General features: G+C 47.0%; 1 non-coding gene across 1 annotated transcript; it reads left to right on the top strand.

Moving 5' to 3' along the window:
* Positions 1-5,217: 5,217 nt before the first annotated feature.
* On the top strand, positions 5,218-5,292 carry Trnat-ugu (transfer RNA threonine (anticodon UGU)). Its single transcript has one exon. It is a non-coding gene; the product is annotated as a tRNA-Thr (tRNA).
* The last annotated feature ends 10,708 nt before the right edge of the window (positions 5,293-16,000 follow it).

The raw sequence follows: 16,000 nt of genomic DNA, 5'->3' as shown, positions 1-16,000 counted from the left end.
AGTCGAGGAAGCTGCAGCCTACAGGGTCGCAGAACCGTGTGAGCCTCTGATTCAGACGCTCCACTCGGCTCTGTAACAGAGGTCCGCAATCGGTCCTGTTGACTATGCTGCAGATGGTCAGCTCTGCTTTCGTCTTGCAAGCAAGACTGTTAGCCGCTCGAAACCAGAGAGAATCGATTCTGATCCAAAGTGACACACATCATTGGTACCAACGTGAGCAACAACCTGCAGTTGGCTGCACCCTGTGCTCTTCACGGCATGCGAGAGGACCCGTTCCACATGACAGAATTTGAATGCGCCTTCATTGTGGGGGTGTCCATTTGTCCGACAGGCCGAATCGCGCAGTAACGAGATTTGTGGAGCATTGGGATGTGACAGTGGCCTGATGTTGGATTGACTCGAACTCGCCGACAACATCACGAGGGTGGCTCGCCATATCGTGCACAGGCACGTCTTAATCCTTTCACATCTGCGCCTGCCATCCGAGAACATTGAACCACGGTACTAATCAATTCTTTAGAAAATCAAAATTTACAATCTCACCACAGTTATTTAAAGAAAATAGGAAGCCGGGGATCACTGGTGAGGGACAAGCTTGTGATTGTTTTACAATTTTAATTTGACTGAAAACAGACTTTATAATAAACTTCAATTTGGACATTTGGCCTCTTACTGATGCAATGTACAAATTTTCAGCTTCACTGAATTACATAGACACGAATGACAATCATATTTTGCGTCCGCAACCAAAAACATAGATAGTAGGCACGGTGAATAATCAATCATAAACAATCGTTCTTGTTTAAGCATATCTCAATAGGCTAGCAACACTATACACTTCCAGCCCGCGCGGTTGGCCGCGCTGTCTAACGCACGGCTTTCTGGAGCGGGAAGGAGCGCCTGGTCCCCGGCACGAATCCGCCCGGCGGGTTTACGTCGAGGTCCGGTGAACTGGCCAGTCAGTGGATGGTTTTTAGGCGGTTCTCCATCTGCCTCGGCGAATGCGGGCTGGTTCCCCTTATTCCCCTTCAGTTTCACTATGTCGGCGACTGCTGCGCAAACAAGTTCTCCACGTACGCGTACACCACCATTACTCTACCACGCAAACATAGGGGTTACACTCGTCTGGTGTCAGACGTTCCCTAGGGAGTCCACCGGGGGCCGAACCGCACAATATCCCTGGGTTCGGTGTGGGGCGGCGGAGGGATGAAGTGGACTGCGGTAGTCGTCGTGGGGTTGTGGACCACTGCGGCTGCGGCGGGGACGGAGCCTCTCCGTCGTTTCTAGGTCCCCAGTTAACATAACGTAACACACACTTCGAACCCAAAGTTACACAGGCACATAATACCACAACTTCATTAAGAAAACAAAGATCTGAAAGCTTAATAAAACTGAACTGCCCACATAAAGGTCCATAGTGAGACATGCTTAAACTAAAAATGCAAAGTGGGCCAACCAAGGTCGCAAAACTGGCCCACAGGAAAAATAGCAAGTTGCACATTCATTTAAAAAAATGGTTCAAATGGCTCTGAGCACTATGGGACTTAACATCTGAGGTCATCAGCCCCCTAGAACTTAGAACTACTTAAACCTAACTAACCTAAGGACATCACACACACCCATGCCCCAGGCAGGATTCGAACCTGCGACCGTAGCAGTCGCGCGACTCCGGACTGTGCGCCTAGAACCGCTAGACCACCTCGGCCGGCACATTCATTAAAGATACACAAATGATTAACATAAGTGTTGAGTCAGAATGGCTAGTAATAAACAGTAAAATGACTTACAGAAACGCTAATATTAACAAAGTGGCCTCACTTAACTTTAGAGAACAGCATTAAGGCCCACAGCAGTATTTGGAAGCAGTAACGCTACGGCCGGCAGGCAGTGCGAGCGTTCACTCCCCAGACGCTCACAACCAGGCGGAGTATACGTGTGAACACAGTCCGAGCGGCCTTGCAGTGCGCGGGCCCGACAGGAGTCCACAGCCGCACCGACGCCAGGAGACGAGCACACTTAACAGATGGCCTGCAGCACAAGTAGACTGCAATGAAAACAAGGTCAAATCACAGCCACACTGGAATATACAGCGTGTTGCAAAAAGGTCCGGCCAAACTTTCAGGAAACATTCCTCACACACAAAGAAAGGTAATATGTTATGTGGAGATGTGTCCGGAAGCCCTTACTTTCCATGTTAGAGCTCATTTTATTACTTCTCTTCAAATCACATTAATCATGGAATGGAAACACACAGCAACTGAACGTACCAGCGTGACTTCAAACACTTTGTTACAGGAAATGTTCAAAATGTCCTCCGTTACCGAGGATGCATGCATCCACCCTCCCTCGCATGGAATCCCTGATGCGCTGATGCAGCCCTGGAGAATGGCCTATTGTATCACAGCCGTCCACAATACGAGCACGAAGAGTCTCTACATTTGGTACCGGGGTTGCGCAGACAAGAGCTTTCAAATGCCCCCATAAATGAAAGTCAAGAGGGTTGAGGTCAGGAGAGCGTGGAGGCCATGGAATTGGTCCGCCTCTACCAATCCATCGGTCACCGAATCTGTTGTCGAGAAGCGTACGAACACTTCGGCTGAAATGTGCAGGAGCTCCATCGTGCATGAACCACATGTTGTGTCGTACTTGTAAAGGCACATGTTCTAGCAGCACAGGTAGATTATCCTGTATGAAACGTGCTCCATTGGGCGTAGGTGAAGAACATGGGACCCAATCAAGACATCACCAACAATGTCTGCCCAAACGTTGACAGAAGATCTGTGTTGATGACGTGATTGCACAATTGCGTGCGGATTCTCGTCAGGCCACACATGTTGATTGTGAAAATTTACAATTTGATCACGTCCGAATGAAGCCTCATCCGTAAAGAGAACATTTGCACTGAAATGAAGATTGACACACTGTTGGGTGAACCATTCGCAGAAGTGTACCCGTGGAGGCCAATCAGCTGCTGATAGTGCCTGCACACGCTGTACACGGTACGGAAACAACTGGTTCTCCCGTAGCACTCTCCATACAATGAGCTCTAACATGGAAATTAAGCGTTTCCGGACACATGTGCACATAACATCTTTTCTTGATTTGTGTGTGAGAAACGTTTCCTGAAAGTTTGGCCGTACCTTTTTGTAACACCCTGTGTAGTAAGCATGCCCCCAAATTCTTATGGAGCAATACTCTAAGATTACCCGACTCTTAGTAAATTAGCAGGAAACTCTGGGATCACTTCCAGTTGCCTTAAGGCACTTTCAACATTAAATAAACATACCAAATGCTGCCATGACAGATGATTAAACCATTAACCCTACGGCTGCCGGGCGCGAACACAACGGCAACTTGTCCCCAAGCGGTCAGTATGACCTAAAACAAGTTAAAACTTGCTTGAAGCCCACTTAAAACAGACACTCCAAAGATGATGAGAAACGAAGTGAGGAACATCAGCCTCCTTAAAATAGCCACTGTGGAACCAAGTTCAGAACCATCTCCGGCAAAACAATCTTATTAGTTAAACACAGAATAACTTGGAGCACGCAAATTACGAGCTGGGAAGCTGTTCAGCGAGAGACGACGAAGCCGCCACAGTTTTGCATGTCAAGGCGCCCAATGATCGACACCGTGCATCCGGCGCGCGCCAAAAGGCAAGGGCGGCGAGCACGGCGAGGCCCGTGCACCACGGTTAGGGACGCCGGCTTGTTTTCAACACAAGTTGGCTCGATGAACGCCGACCGGAGACTCACTCGTTACACGTTCACCCGGAAAATCCGCCGGGGGAGCAGTCAAAGACAACAGGACAGCCGAACATCAATATCAGCGATGCAAGCAGAAGATCCTAGCGCCAGCCGCCACGGCTCAGATATATAATGGACTACCTGCACCATTCTGTGTCATTGGCCGGAGTTTGGCAGCGAGCCGGTCTCGGGGACTGCCGCCCCTTTCGTAGGGTGACGTTTGTAGTGGTGCCACGACTGCGAAGAATGGGCTGCTAATGGATGGCGTCGCGGTATGTTCTGCGCTGGATCGCGGTTCTCAACTATCGTGGATGACCACCGTCGGCGAGTATTGCGGCAGTCTCGGGAGAAGCACCATTCGTCCAGTGTTTTGAAGATGCAAAGCGGTGTTATTCCAAGTGTTATGGTACGGGGAGCCATCGGGTATGACTTCAGGTGGTAGTGATGGAGGAAACTCTCGAACTCTTGACAGCACAGCAGTATGTCACGGACATGTGTTACCTTTCCTGTAACAGCGTGGGAGTAGCATTTTTCAACAGGTCTGCACTTAGCATGTACGTCTATGAACTGTCTGCTTGCTGGTGATGTACTCCTCTGGCGAGACAGTCTCCCATATCAATCCTCGGTGGAACACATGTGGGGTCAACTCGGATGTCAGTTCCATCCCACCTCTAGCATCAAGGTTATCAAGAACCAGTTCCACTAGTTGAGCGCTGTGCTGGCTCAGAGTAGGAGACGACGACTTGGTGGCGCCCTCCCCAGCCGAATCAGCGCGTGCATCGAGGCCAGAGAGGGCGCGACACCCAGCTGATAAGTGGGCCCGTCCTACCGAGTGTCTCTTGTAAGTTTCGACTCGATTTTGTAACCCGTCAAGTCTCGTTGCCTCTTAAATGCGGCCGGCAGTGGTCTGGCTGCCTTGTTTTATGTGACACCAGTCTCCGTCACTCTGATAAAAAAGATTGGACGTGGAATCCAAGAAGTAACAGAAATAATTGTATCATACGAGGTATGTCCACAAAGTAAGTTCCGTTTGGTTATATAAAACAAACGTGTACAGATACAGAAAAAAATATATATGACGGTAGTACCTGTTTCCGAAAGAACAGTTACCGTGGATGACCATGCAGCTTTGCTAGAAATGAACTGATAATTAAATGGACACCCTAGCTGCAAACAGGCGTTGATGTACTTCATTGGGGACATGTTGAAAATGTGTGCCCCGACCGGGAACAGATACTACCGTCGTATATAGTTAAAATATGGCTTCCCGGCCATTGACCTTCTTGTGCGAACGCACACGCTATGCCCGAACTCGTACGGGACTTGGTACATTAATCTGCCACGAGTAATGATTATGATGGGCAAATATCTATTAGGCGCACTACGAATATAGTGGTGTCGACATGTTGGGAATGTGGAGCTCACGGGGAGCGTGCAAGGGATAAGTCCCTGCAGACGCACTATCCTCTGTGCCCGCGGTGGCTCAGATGGATAGAGCGTCTGCCATGTAAGCAGGAGATCCCGGGTTCGAATCCCGGTCGGGGCACACATTTTCAACATGTCTCCAATGAAGTACATCAACGCCTGTTTGCAGCTAGGGTGTCCATTTAATTATCATTTCACACAAAAAATGTTTGTTGTACAAAAATCTAGAATTGTTAAAATACTTTCCTACATAGTTTCGGAAATTTTGTAGGCACTTGTCATAGCGTGGCACAAGTTTTTGTATGCCTTCTTCATAGAAGATTTCCGCCTGTGTATTCAACCATGTGGTAACATCTTCTTTCGGCTCGTCATCATCGTTCAAGCGTTGACCACCGAGGACAGATGTTAGGTGTAAGATGAGATGAAAGTCGCTAGGAGCGAGGTCCGCGCTGTACGGAGGATGGTCAAACGCGTCCCAGTGAAATTCCGATAAGAGTTGTTTGCTCACATTTGCCGTGTGGAGTCGAGCATTATCGTGGGAAAAAAACAACACCTTTTGACAGTAATCCTCGGCGCTTGTTCTGTATTGCGCGGCGCAATTTCTAATGGTCTCGCAGTAACCTCGTGCATTGATTGTTTAGCCTCGTGGTAAGAAGTCACTCAGCAAAATGCCTTTTCTGTCCCAAAAAACGGTGCACATTACTTTCCGAGGTGTCAAGATTTGCTTAGGCTTAACCTTCGGTGGGGATGAAGTGTGCCACCATTCCATTGATTGCCGTTTCGTTTCAGGGGTGTGGTACGATACCAAAGTTTCATCCCCCGTGAATATCCGAGAAAGAAAACCATCGCCTTCTTCATTGTAGCGTGCCAAAAACTGAAGTGCACTGCCCATCCGTTGCTTTTTGTGTTCTTCAGTACGAATTTTGGGTACCCAAAGTGAGGAAACTTTCGAAATTTCAGTTTTTCAGTTACAATTTCATGAATTAGTGATCGTGGGATTTGCGGAACTTCCATACCAAGGGGACTAACTGTAAACTTACGATTGTCCTGAAACTTCTCTTCAGTTCTGTGAACCAGTTCATCAGTAACCACAGACGGGCGTCCACTTCGTTCTTCCAATGCTTCAAATGGTTCTAAGCACTATGGGACTTAACATTTGAGTTCATCAGTCCCCTAGACTTAGAACTACTTAAAAGCTAACTAACCTGACATCACACACATCCATGCCCGAGGCAGGATTCGAACCTGCGACCGTAGCAGCAGCGCGGTTCCTGACTGAATGCGACTAGAACCGCTCGGCCACTGGGGCCGGCCTTCGTTCTTCATCGTGCACTTGATCACGTCCTTCATTGAACAGTCTGACTCATCTTCTAACCATTGAACGACTCATAGCATTTTGTCCGTATACCTCATAGATTTGCCGATGAATTTCCTTTTGTTTAACTTTCTTTTGATTTAGAAAACGAATCACAGATCTGATTTCACACGCGGCGGCATTTTCAATTACGGATGACACTATAAAGAAGCAATACAAAGCACACGTCGGCAACAGGGATCTGAAAATGGCGTACATGTCTTCTCCTTGAGTCAGAGTAACTGCCGCGCGTGCTCGGAACTGCGATCGTAGCGCTCCTGCGGATAGAAAGAGAAACGGAACTTACTTTGTGGACGTCCCTCGTATTAGTAGCTAGTTCCTGATCCATATCATCTGCCAATTGTAATTTAGTTACCCCTCCCAGTAGAGGCAAAGCATGAGCAGCTCTTTAATCATAATGCTGCTGAATGAGCTTTCGATTGGTAGCTAAATCTGTAAAGGTATCGCGATTCTGGCGTTGTGGAAGATCCCGGACGGGTTGAAAATAAACTCAGCTCGCCGGGATCTCGTGCCCTGCCCAGACCAGAACATGTATGGAGCGGCCCCTGCCTCTGTGTCCATTGCAATAGGCGGCTCGTTACATTTTCAGATTTTGTTGTGGAGAGAAGCTTCTGAAGATCGGCGCTTCTTACGCCGTGGGTAACTTGCTCTCCTCCCCCCCCCCCCCCCTCTCCTTCTCTTTTCTTGCATGGAAACTCCCATTGGGATATTTTCAAAATTTTGTTCGAAGGGGTGGGGAGTTGATCACTATTCGTCTCATTTCTCATGGGAGAGAAATTAGAGGTGGGGCTGCGTTGTCGCAGAACACTCGGGCTGGTAAAGAAGCGAAATTTTTGCGGCAGTTGGTCTCCGACATCAGACAGGGATGGATGACTCTGGTGTTCGATCTCGATGGGAGCAGATGTGCTGGATCTGAGTTCAGTCTTCGAGCCGAACGGACTCTGGAACTCAACGGTTTCAGACCCCAGCGGTCACGTACGCCGCCTCCAGACTTTAATGGCGATCTTCGGCTTCGGTAAGTGCTGCTTCGCTGGATAGGATGTAGGTCCGAATATGCGTTCATAACGCTGGAGGAATTTTTACAGAGACGCGAGAGTTATTCTGATCGGTGTGCCAAAGACGGTATCACTTTCCTTAGCCGATTCGTGAATGGCGATCAACTTAGTGAACCGTGTCCACACTTTTCTGCAAGACTGCTCATGCAGTGCCAAGTGCATGCCGTTGATTTTCTCTCATGTCTGAGTAATTCTTCATATAACATGACACCTTTTGCTGAGAACGCAGCAGTAATCGCAGAAAGTGAAGAGGAACTTAGTCTGGTGTCTAAAGAAATGTCTAGAATGCTAGCTCATGAGTAAAGACAAGAAAAGACAAGAAAAATAAGGTAATGGTGTGCACAACAGGCGGACATAAAGGATGGCGAAATGTTATACTGGACAAGTCCATCTTTCTCTGGGATATTTTGCTGTCTTTGAAGTAGAACAGCTGAAGAATGAAGATGTAAGATAGTGCTCAGTATCAAGGAGTTCACAAGGCAGAAAGGCGTTCTAAGAATGAAACAGCTGCTACCATCCAAAAAGATAAGCCTTGAGACTAGAAAATTATCCGAGAAACTTTTATGTTTCGAACACAGCCCTGGATGGAGAATGAGAAAAAAAGAAATGAGACGGTTTGCAATTTTTGGAACGAGATTTTGACAGGAGATGAAGTAGACTTGTTGAGTAAAGAATTACTACTTCCTGTAACGAGAAAAATATTATTTACTTATACATACAGAGTGACGGCTATTGAATTGTATGAAATAAAATCTTCATAACTTCTGAACGGCTTGCATTGGGCCGTTCAAACTGCACGGTTGACCGCGGGACGTGGTGAGAATATTGATGTGAATATGATTTGGTTTAGCGACGAAGCACACTTTCATCTGCATGGGTTCGTCAACGAGCAGAATTGGCGCATTTGGGGGACTGAGAAACCGGATTTCGCGATCGACAAGTCTCTTCACCCTCAACGGATGACTGTGTGGTGTGGAGTGTCGAGTCACGGAGTAATCGGCGCCATGTTCCTCGATGGCGCGGTGACTACCGAATGGTACGTGAAGGATTTGGACGATGATTTTATCCCCGTTATCCAAAGTGACTCTGATTTCGACAAGATGTTGTTCATGCAAGACGGAGATCGACCCCAGCGAAGCAGGAGAGCGCTTGATGTTCTGGAGGAGCACCTGGGGACAGATTTCTGACTCTCGGGTACCCAGAGACAACTGACATGGGTCCCGATTGGCCGCCATATTCTCCGGATATAAACACGTCCGACTCCTCCTTGCGGGGCTATATTAAATATAAGGTGTACAGCAATAACCCCAATACCGCTGCTGAGCTGAAAACAGGCGTTCAAGAGGTCATCGATGTTCCGACACTTCAGCGGGTAATGCAGAATTTCGCTATTCGTCGTCGCCAATGATGGTAGGCATATCGAACACGTCATAACCTAAATCCGAATATCTGTAGTGAAATTTACATGTTGAGTAAAGTGTGTGCACACCGTAGTTTGTAACGAATTTAAGTTTTTTCTCCATGTTGTTGTTGTGGTCTTCATTCCAGATACTGGTTTGATGCAGCTTTCCATGCTACTCTATACTGTGCAAGATTCTTCATCTCCAAGTAGCTACTGCAACCTACATTCTTCTAAATCTGCTTAGTGTATTGATCTCTTGGTCTCCCTCTACGATTTTTACGCTCCACGCTGCCATATAGTTCAATAATTGTGACCATGTAGATACTCCACAAGCCGCGGTACGGCGCGTAGCGGAGGGTATGCTATACCACTACTAGTCATTTCGTTTTATGTTCCACTCGGAAATGGAGCGAGGGAGGAACGACTGTCTACATGCCCCCGTATGAGCACTAATTTCCATATCCTATCTTCGAGGTCCTCACACTCTGTGTAGAATCATTCGGCAGTCAGTTTCAAATACTGGTACTCTAAATTTTCTCAATAGTGTTATAGTGGGGAACATAATGAAACAAAGCGATAGAACGGTGGGTCACATAATATGATACGAGCCTTGCTGAAAGTCGTAATTGCAGGGATGGTACAAGGAGAGACCTAATATGACCACAAAAGTGAGGCCGTTGAGCCGGCCGCGGTGGTCTAGCGGTTCTAGGCGCTCAGTACGGAACCGCGCGACCGTTACGGTCGCAGGTTCGAATCCTGCCTCGGGCATGGATGTCCTTAGGTCAGTTAGCTTTAAGTAGTTCTAAGTTCTAGGGGACTGATGACCACAGATGTTAAGTCCCATAGTGCTCAGAGCCATTTGAACCGTTTTTTGAGGCCGTTGATGGTGTGGGACGCAGCATTACGCGAGAAACTGCGGGCAGGAACCTGCACCGAATAAACAATAATGGCAGACGCCATATTTTTAAGGCTGGCTCTCGGATAAAGTGACAGTAATTGGCATAGGTAGTGGTAGTTACAAAAGTGTTCGGGCACAACTTTAGTAACTGCACAGGATCTGTTTCGTAGAGATTCGATGTGAACTTTTTTGTGGAACAGGTGTCGCACCCGAAGAATGACGCAATATTCGATAGGTACGCACACAGGGAAATACGCGTTGCGTAAAGCAACGCACCCAGCAGATTGCGTGGCTGCGAGCACTCGACGTTGACGTCAGGGAATAACGGCCGCGCTTTGGGCCTTATCTTCCTAGGAAAGAGCGTCGGCCGACCTGCACAGAGGACGGTGATATTGCGCAACTAAAGGAAGCAGGAACGAGCGGAATTCCTCTTAGTCGTCGTCATTACTGCGACTCGTATTTTGTGAAGAATGTCGCTTCTAGTTCTGTATCAAATGAAATGCCCTCCGCCACTTAGTGCCGATTAATTTGTCGATTTAGGCAGCCTTACAAAAGTACAACATTGGTATTCCATATTACGTCAGCAACTACTACACCAATATGATTTAATTACAAATTATAGGACTATTTCAGAGGGCCACATTTTTACTAGCACTGACATAAACCCGCAAACGCCGAAAGCTCCAAAAGATCGCAGTCCGTACATTGCAAAAAGCGGGAGGAGAAATCTACAAGCAGTCGATACATCTACGTCTACATCAGTACTCCGCAGGCCATCTTCTGGTTTGTGGCGGAGCGTACTTCTGGTACTACTAACTGATCCGCTCCCATTCAGCGCCTCTGTAGTAGCTCTAATTCGTCGAATTTTCTCATTCCGGTCATTTCGCGAGACGTTTGTGGGAGGAATTAATATGTCGTCCGACTGTTCCCGGAAAGTTATTAGTGGAAATTTCAACAGAAACGCCCTCTGTGGCGCGCAGCACCTCTCCCGCAGCGTCTGCCTCTGGAGTCTGTTGAACACGTCCGTAACGCTCTCGCTCCGACCAGACGGTCCCGGGACGAGTCGCGCCGCTCTCCATTGGACCTTCTCTGTCCCCTCAACCAGTCGCACCTGGCAAGGCTCGCAGGTTGGTAAACATACCCAAGAGTGTGTCGGACAAGCGCTTTGTATGCCATCTCTTCTATAGATGAGTCATCTTTCCTTAAGATTCTTCCTAATAATCTCAGCAGTTGCTTTTCCAATTATTTGTTTTATGTAATGGTTCCACTTAACGTTGCTCTTGGTAGTTTCTGCTAGATATTTTACGGTAGATACTGTTTGGAGCAACTCGTTATCTACAGCGTAGCTGTGCAGTAGAGAATTGATTTTCCTGTTTATGCGCAATATGTTACATTCAATTACGATCAGGTTCAACCGCTGCATGAGTCCTACGGGGGTAATTTTACTAATCTGTACCGTCCTCCGGCGCTGCTACTTTCTTATAGACATCCGTTTCATCTGCGAACAGTCTTAAAGAGCTTCCGACACTTTCTACTAGATCATTTGTATAGACTGTAAACACCAAAGGTCTTATCACTCTTCCTTGCTGTACACTTGAAATTACATTTACATATGTCGATTTTGTTCCGTTGAGAGCAACGTGTTGACTTCTATATGCAAGGAAGTCTTCAGTCCAGTGGGAAACCTGGTACGGTACTCGCTAAGCTCGTGTTTTCTCTACTAGACGGCAGTGTAGGACGCTGTCAGACGCTTTCCTCAAGTCAAGGAACACGGCGTCAACCTGAGCGCCGTTGTCTGCAGCGATATGGCTCTCTTGGAGGTACACACTGAGCTGAGTTTCGCAAGATTTCTCTTTGTGTAATCAACGTTGACTTTCCTTCTCCAAAAATTTCATAATTCTTCTCGTTCCATAGTTGCACAACAAACTGACGCCAACGATATAGCCCATAATTAAGTGCATCTGTCCTACGACCCTTTCTGAATACGGGGATGACCTACGCCCTTTTTCAGTTGCTACACTCATGCTCATAAATAAAGGATAATGCTGATACATGGCGAAACAACGCTCTGATGGGCGGTTTGCGGGTTTAAATCACCTCGGGATATGACCATGCGGTCGTCGTACGGTGGCGCTGGCAGCACTCCATATAAGCAGAGGTGTGTTGGTGCAAGTCAGAGTACGGTGCAGCGAGTAAATGTGCAGATATTTTCAGACGTGCTAATGGTGACTATGTGTTGAAAATGGCTCAAAGAACACATATTGATGACGTTATGAGGGGTAGAATACTAGGGCGAATGGAGGAGACTGGTCAAACACGGCAGGTCGTAGCACGGGCCCTCCGTGGTTGACAAAGTGTGATCTCGAGATTATGGTAACGACTCGAGCAGACAGGAAACGTCTCCAGGCGCTAAAGTACGTGACGTCCACAGTGTGCAACACCACAAGAAGACCGATATCTCACCATCAGTGCCTGCAGACGGCCACGGAGTACTGCAGGTAGCCTTGCTCGGGACGTTACCGCAGCCACTGCAACAATTGTCTCCAGACATACAGTCTACAGATGACTGAACAGACGTGGTTTTTTCGCCCGTGCATTCCACTGATCCCTGGTCACAGGAGAGCCCGTAAAGCCTGATGTCAAGAACACAGTAGATGGTCATTGGGACAATGGCTCTGAGCACTATGGGACTTAACATCTATGGTCATCAGTCCCCTAGAACTTAGAACTACTTAAACCTAACTAACCTAAGGACATCACACAACACCCAGTCATCACGAGGCAGAGAAAATCCCTGGCCCCGCCGGGAATCGAACCCGTGAACCCGAGCGCGGGAAGCCAGAACGCTACCGCACGACCACGAGCTGCCATTGGGACAATGGTCCCAGGTTATGTTCACGGACGAGTCCAGGTATAGTCTGAACAGTGATTCTCGCCGGGTTTTCATCTGGCGTGAACCAAGAACCAGATACCAACCCCTTAATGTTGTTGAAAGGGACCCGTATGGAGGTCGTGGTTTGATGGTGTGGAGTGGGATTATGTTTGGGGCATGTACACCCCTGCAAGTCTTTGACAGAGGAACTGTAGCAGTTCAGGGGTATCGTGACGTCATTTTGCACCAGTATGTCCGCCTTTTCAGGGGTGCAGTGATTCCCACATTCCTCCTGATGGATGATAACGCACGGCCCCACCGAGCTGCCATCGTGGAGGAGTACCTTGAAACAGAAGATACCAGGCGAATGGAGTGGCCTGCCTGTTCTCCAGACCTAAACCCCATCGAACAAGTCTGCGATGCTCTCTGTCGACGTATCGCTGTACATCTTCAAACCCCTACGACACTTCAGGAACTCCGACAGGCACTGGTGCGAGAATGGGAGGCTATACCCCAGCAGCTGCTAGACCACCTGATCCAGAGTATGCCAACCCGTTGTGCGGCCTGTGTGCATAGTGACCATATCCCACACTGATGTCGGGGTATATGCGCAGGAAACTGTGGCGTTTTGTAGCACATGTGGTTCGGGACGGTTTTCTCAACTTATCATCAATACCGTGGACTTAAGATGATATTGTCGTGGAACCTAGAAACTCTTTACGATATCATTATCCGTTACCGATATCAAGAGGTTGAAAGTTACCGTATTTATGGAGAAGGCCGCAGAAACCACATTTTAGGCATTTTCCTGATTTCGAACATTTGTATCAGCTACCAAGATACACCCGAAAAACCATGAGTTTTGGGAATCCAAGTACCAATTTCAGGAATGGCCATTTCTGTTTTTCGCAAATCGTTGAAATTTTTGCCTTATATTTCTAATATAATCTTCTCGAAGAACCCTGAAACTTTTTTAGATACCATTATCCGATACCGAGAACCAGATGTTCAGATGACGTAATATTCGGCCTGAGACGTCAATGTGGTTTTAACCGACGTAGTGAACCAGAGTTGTACGATCATCGCAAAGGTTCTGAGGTCACCAAACTACGTTTTTGGTCAGCATTTTTTCAGCAATAAAATTTTATCATGCGCTCTCTTTGTATAATGGGTATTTCCCTCCTACACGAATAGGCCCAAAGTGGTGATGCAGGAGCTGGCCACAGCGGCCGAGCGGTTTTAGGCGCTTCAGTCTGGAACCGCGCGACCGCTACTGTCGCAGGTTTGAATCCTGCCTCGGGCATGAATGTGTGTGATGTCCTTAGGTTAGTTAGGTTTAAGTAGTTCTAAGTTCTAGGGGACAGATGACCTCAGATGTTAAGTCCCATAGTGCTCAGAGCCATTTGGACCTTTTTTTGGTGCTGCAGGGGCAAAAAATAGGCTAAGAAAGGTCTTAACGTGTCTGAAAAGAAATTAAAATGACTGCCAAAAATTATGTGAAACTGAAAAGAATGCAAATTCAGTAAAATAACATTATTTTAATAACGTTTTTACTCTTTCAAAATAAAGACCATAAGCTGGGCGTTTTTAGTGATTTGATCCAGAAAAACTGTAAAGCACAGTATTTTGTGTTAATCTTACATTATGCGTATTTATTTGTTGTTTATTGTCCCAAAGTATATACATGTGTCGGTATATAAATAAACTATCACAATTTAATGACCCATAGTATTCTTTATATACAAGCAACACACTTTGCTACAGCAGAGAAAAGAAGGGAACCATCGGAAAATGCCCCTGTCGGAGCACAAAAAAGGTGAATATGGTCCTCTTTAGAAGACAGTGACAGAAAAGTGGGAAACAAGTGCCTCATTCCGCCTTCCTCGCCAAATATTTTGCGATGCGAACACATTCGCTCCATTTTGTAGGAGAGTGGTAGAGAGAGAGTGACAGTGGAAGAGAGAGCAGACAGTGATGGGGTGGGAGAGAGAAAATGGCAGTGAAAGAGACAGACAGATGGATGAAGACAATAGCAGCAGGAGGCAAGGAGAGATGGGGTATTAATTATCTGTGAGAGACTGTGGCAGTAAAAGAGAATTAGCGATGGATGGGGATAGAAGGAGTTTCAGCAAAAGAGAGAGGTGACAGTGTAATTGAACAATAGAAGTAAGTGGAGACCCATTCATAGGCGTGGGTTTCTGGACCCTTCCAGACCGGCGAAGTTTAGGACAAGGAAGGGCTCATTTTGGAGCGAAATTTTAAACACGTTGGTATAGGGGAAATGTGAATTGAACCCCAGAATTTCTCAACTGCTGAGGTATGGCGAAGACAGTGTCAGCGGGAAAGAGAGACACGAGGAGACAGTGTATGTGAGAGAAGGGACGATGGCAGTGGGAAGTATGTAAATCAACGTGGCAAAAAGAAGACAGTGGGAGAGAGACATATGCACACCATGGCAGTGAGAGCGAGACGCTGGGTATGAAGGCTTCGCTGGAGAGACGGTTAAAAGGATTTAGAATGTTCCGGGTTAAAAGAGGGAGAATACGTTCGCATGTCAAAATCTTTGTTGAGGATTGAGAGTTGAGGCAACAGGTTCCACACTTGTCGGTCAGAGTCTTTTAAATTTATTTAATTATTTTTTTAAAAAAATGGCTCTGAGCACTATGGGACTTAACGATGCGGGCAATTATTTATTTTTTTTTAGTTACACGTCAAGTTCCGTAGGACCAAATTGAGGAGCAAATCTCCAAGGTCATGGAACTTGTCAGTACACGACATTACAACATAAAAGTTGTAACAGATGAAAATAAAATGTTTCCGAACCCGAAAAATGTCAGTCTATAAGTTTCAGTAAACGCAATAAACAATACAACAAGAATCAGCTTAATTTTTCAAGGGACTCCTCGAGCAGTAGGATATTCGCCTTTTTGTGCACCAACAGGAGCATTTTTCAGCTGTAAGCGAAAATGTTAGAATAAACTTGGAGCCTTTTTAAGAGACAGTCTTCACGCCTTCCGATCGTGTAAGTGTAGAAAAGTTGTGGAATGTTTTCAAAGATGTGGTGTCACCGCCAGACACCACACTTGCTAGGTGGTAGCTTTTAAATCGGCCGCGGTCCGCTAGTATACGACGGACCCGCGTGTCGCCACTGTCAGTAATTGCAGACCGAGCGCCGCCACACGGCAGGTCTAGAGAGACGTACTAGCACTCGTCCCCAGTTGTACAGC

Source organism: Schistocerca cancellata, chromosome 10 (genome assembly GCF_023864275.1).
Source record: "Schistocerca cancellata isolate TAMUIC-IGC-003103 chromosome 10, iqSchCanc2.1, whole genome shotgun sequence".
Taxonomy (NCBI): Eukaryota; Metazoa; Arthropoda; class Insecta; order Orthoptera; family Acrididae; genus Schistocerca; species Schistocerca cancellata.
Note: the sequence above shows the minus strand (reverse complement) of the source record. Positions and strands in the feature narration are given on the sequence as shown.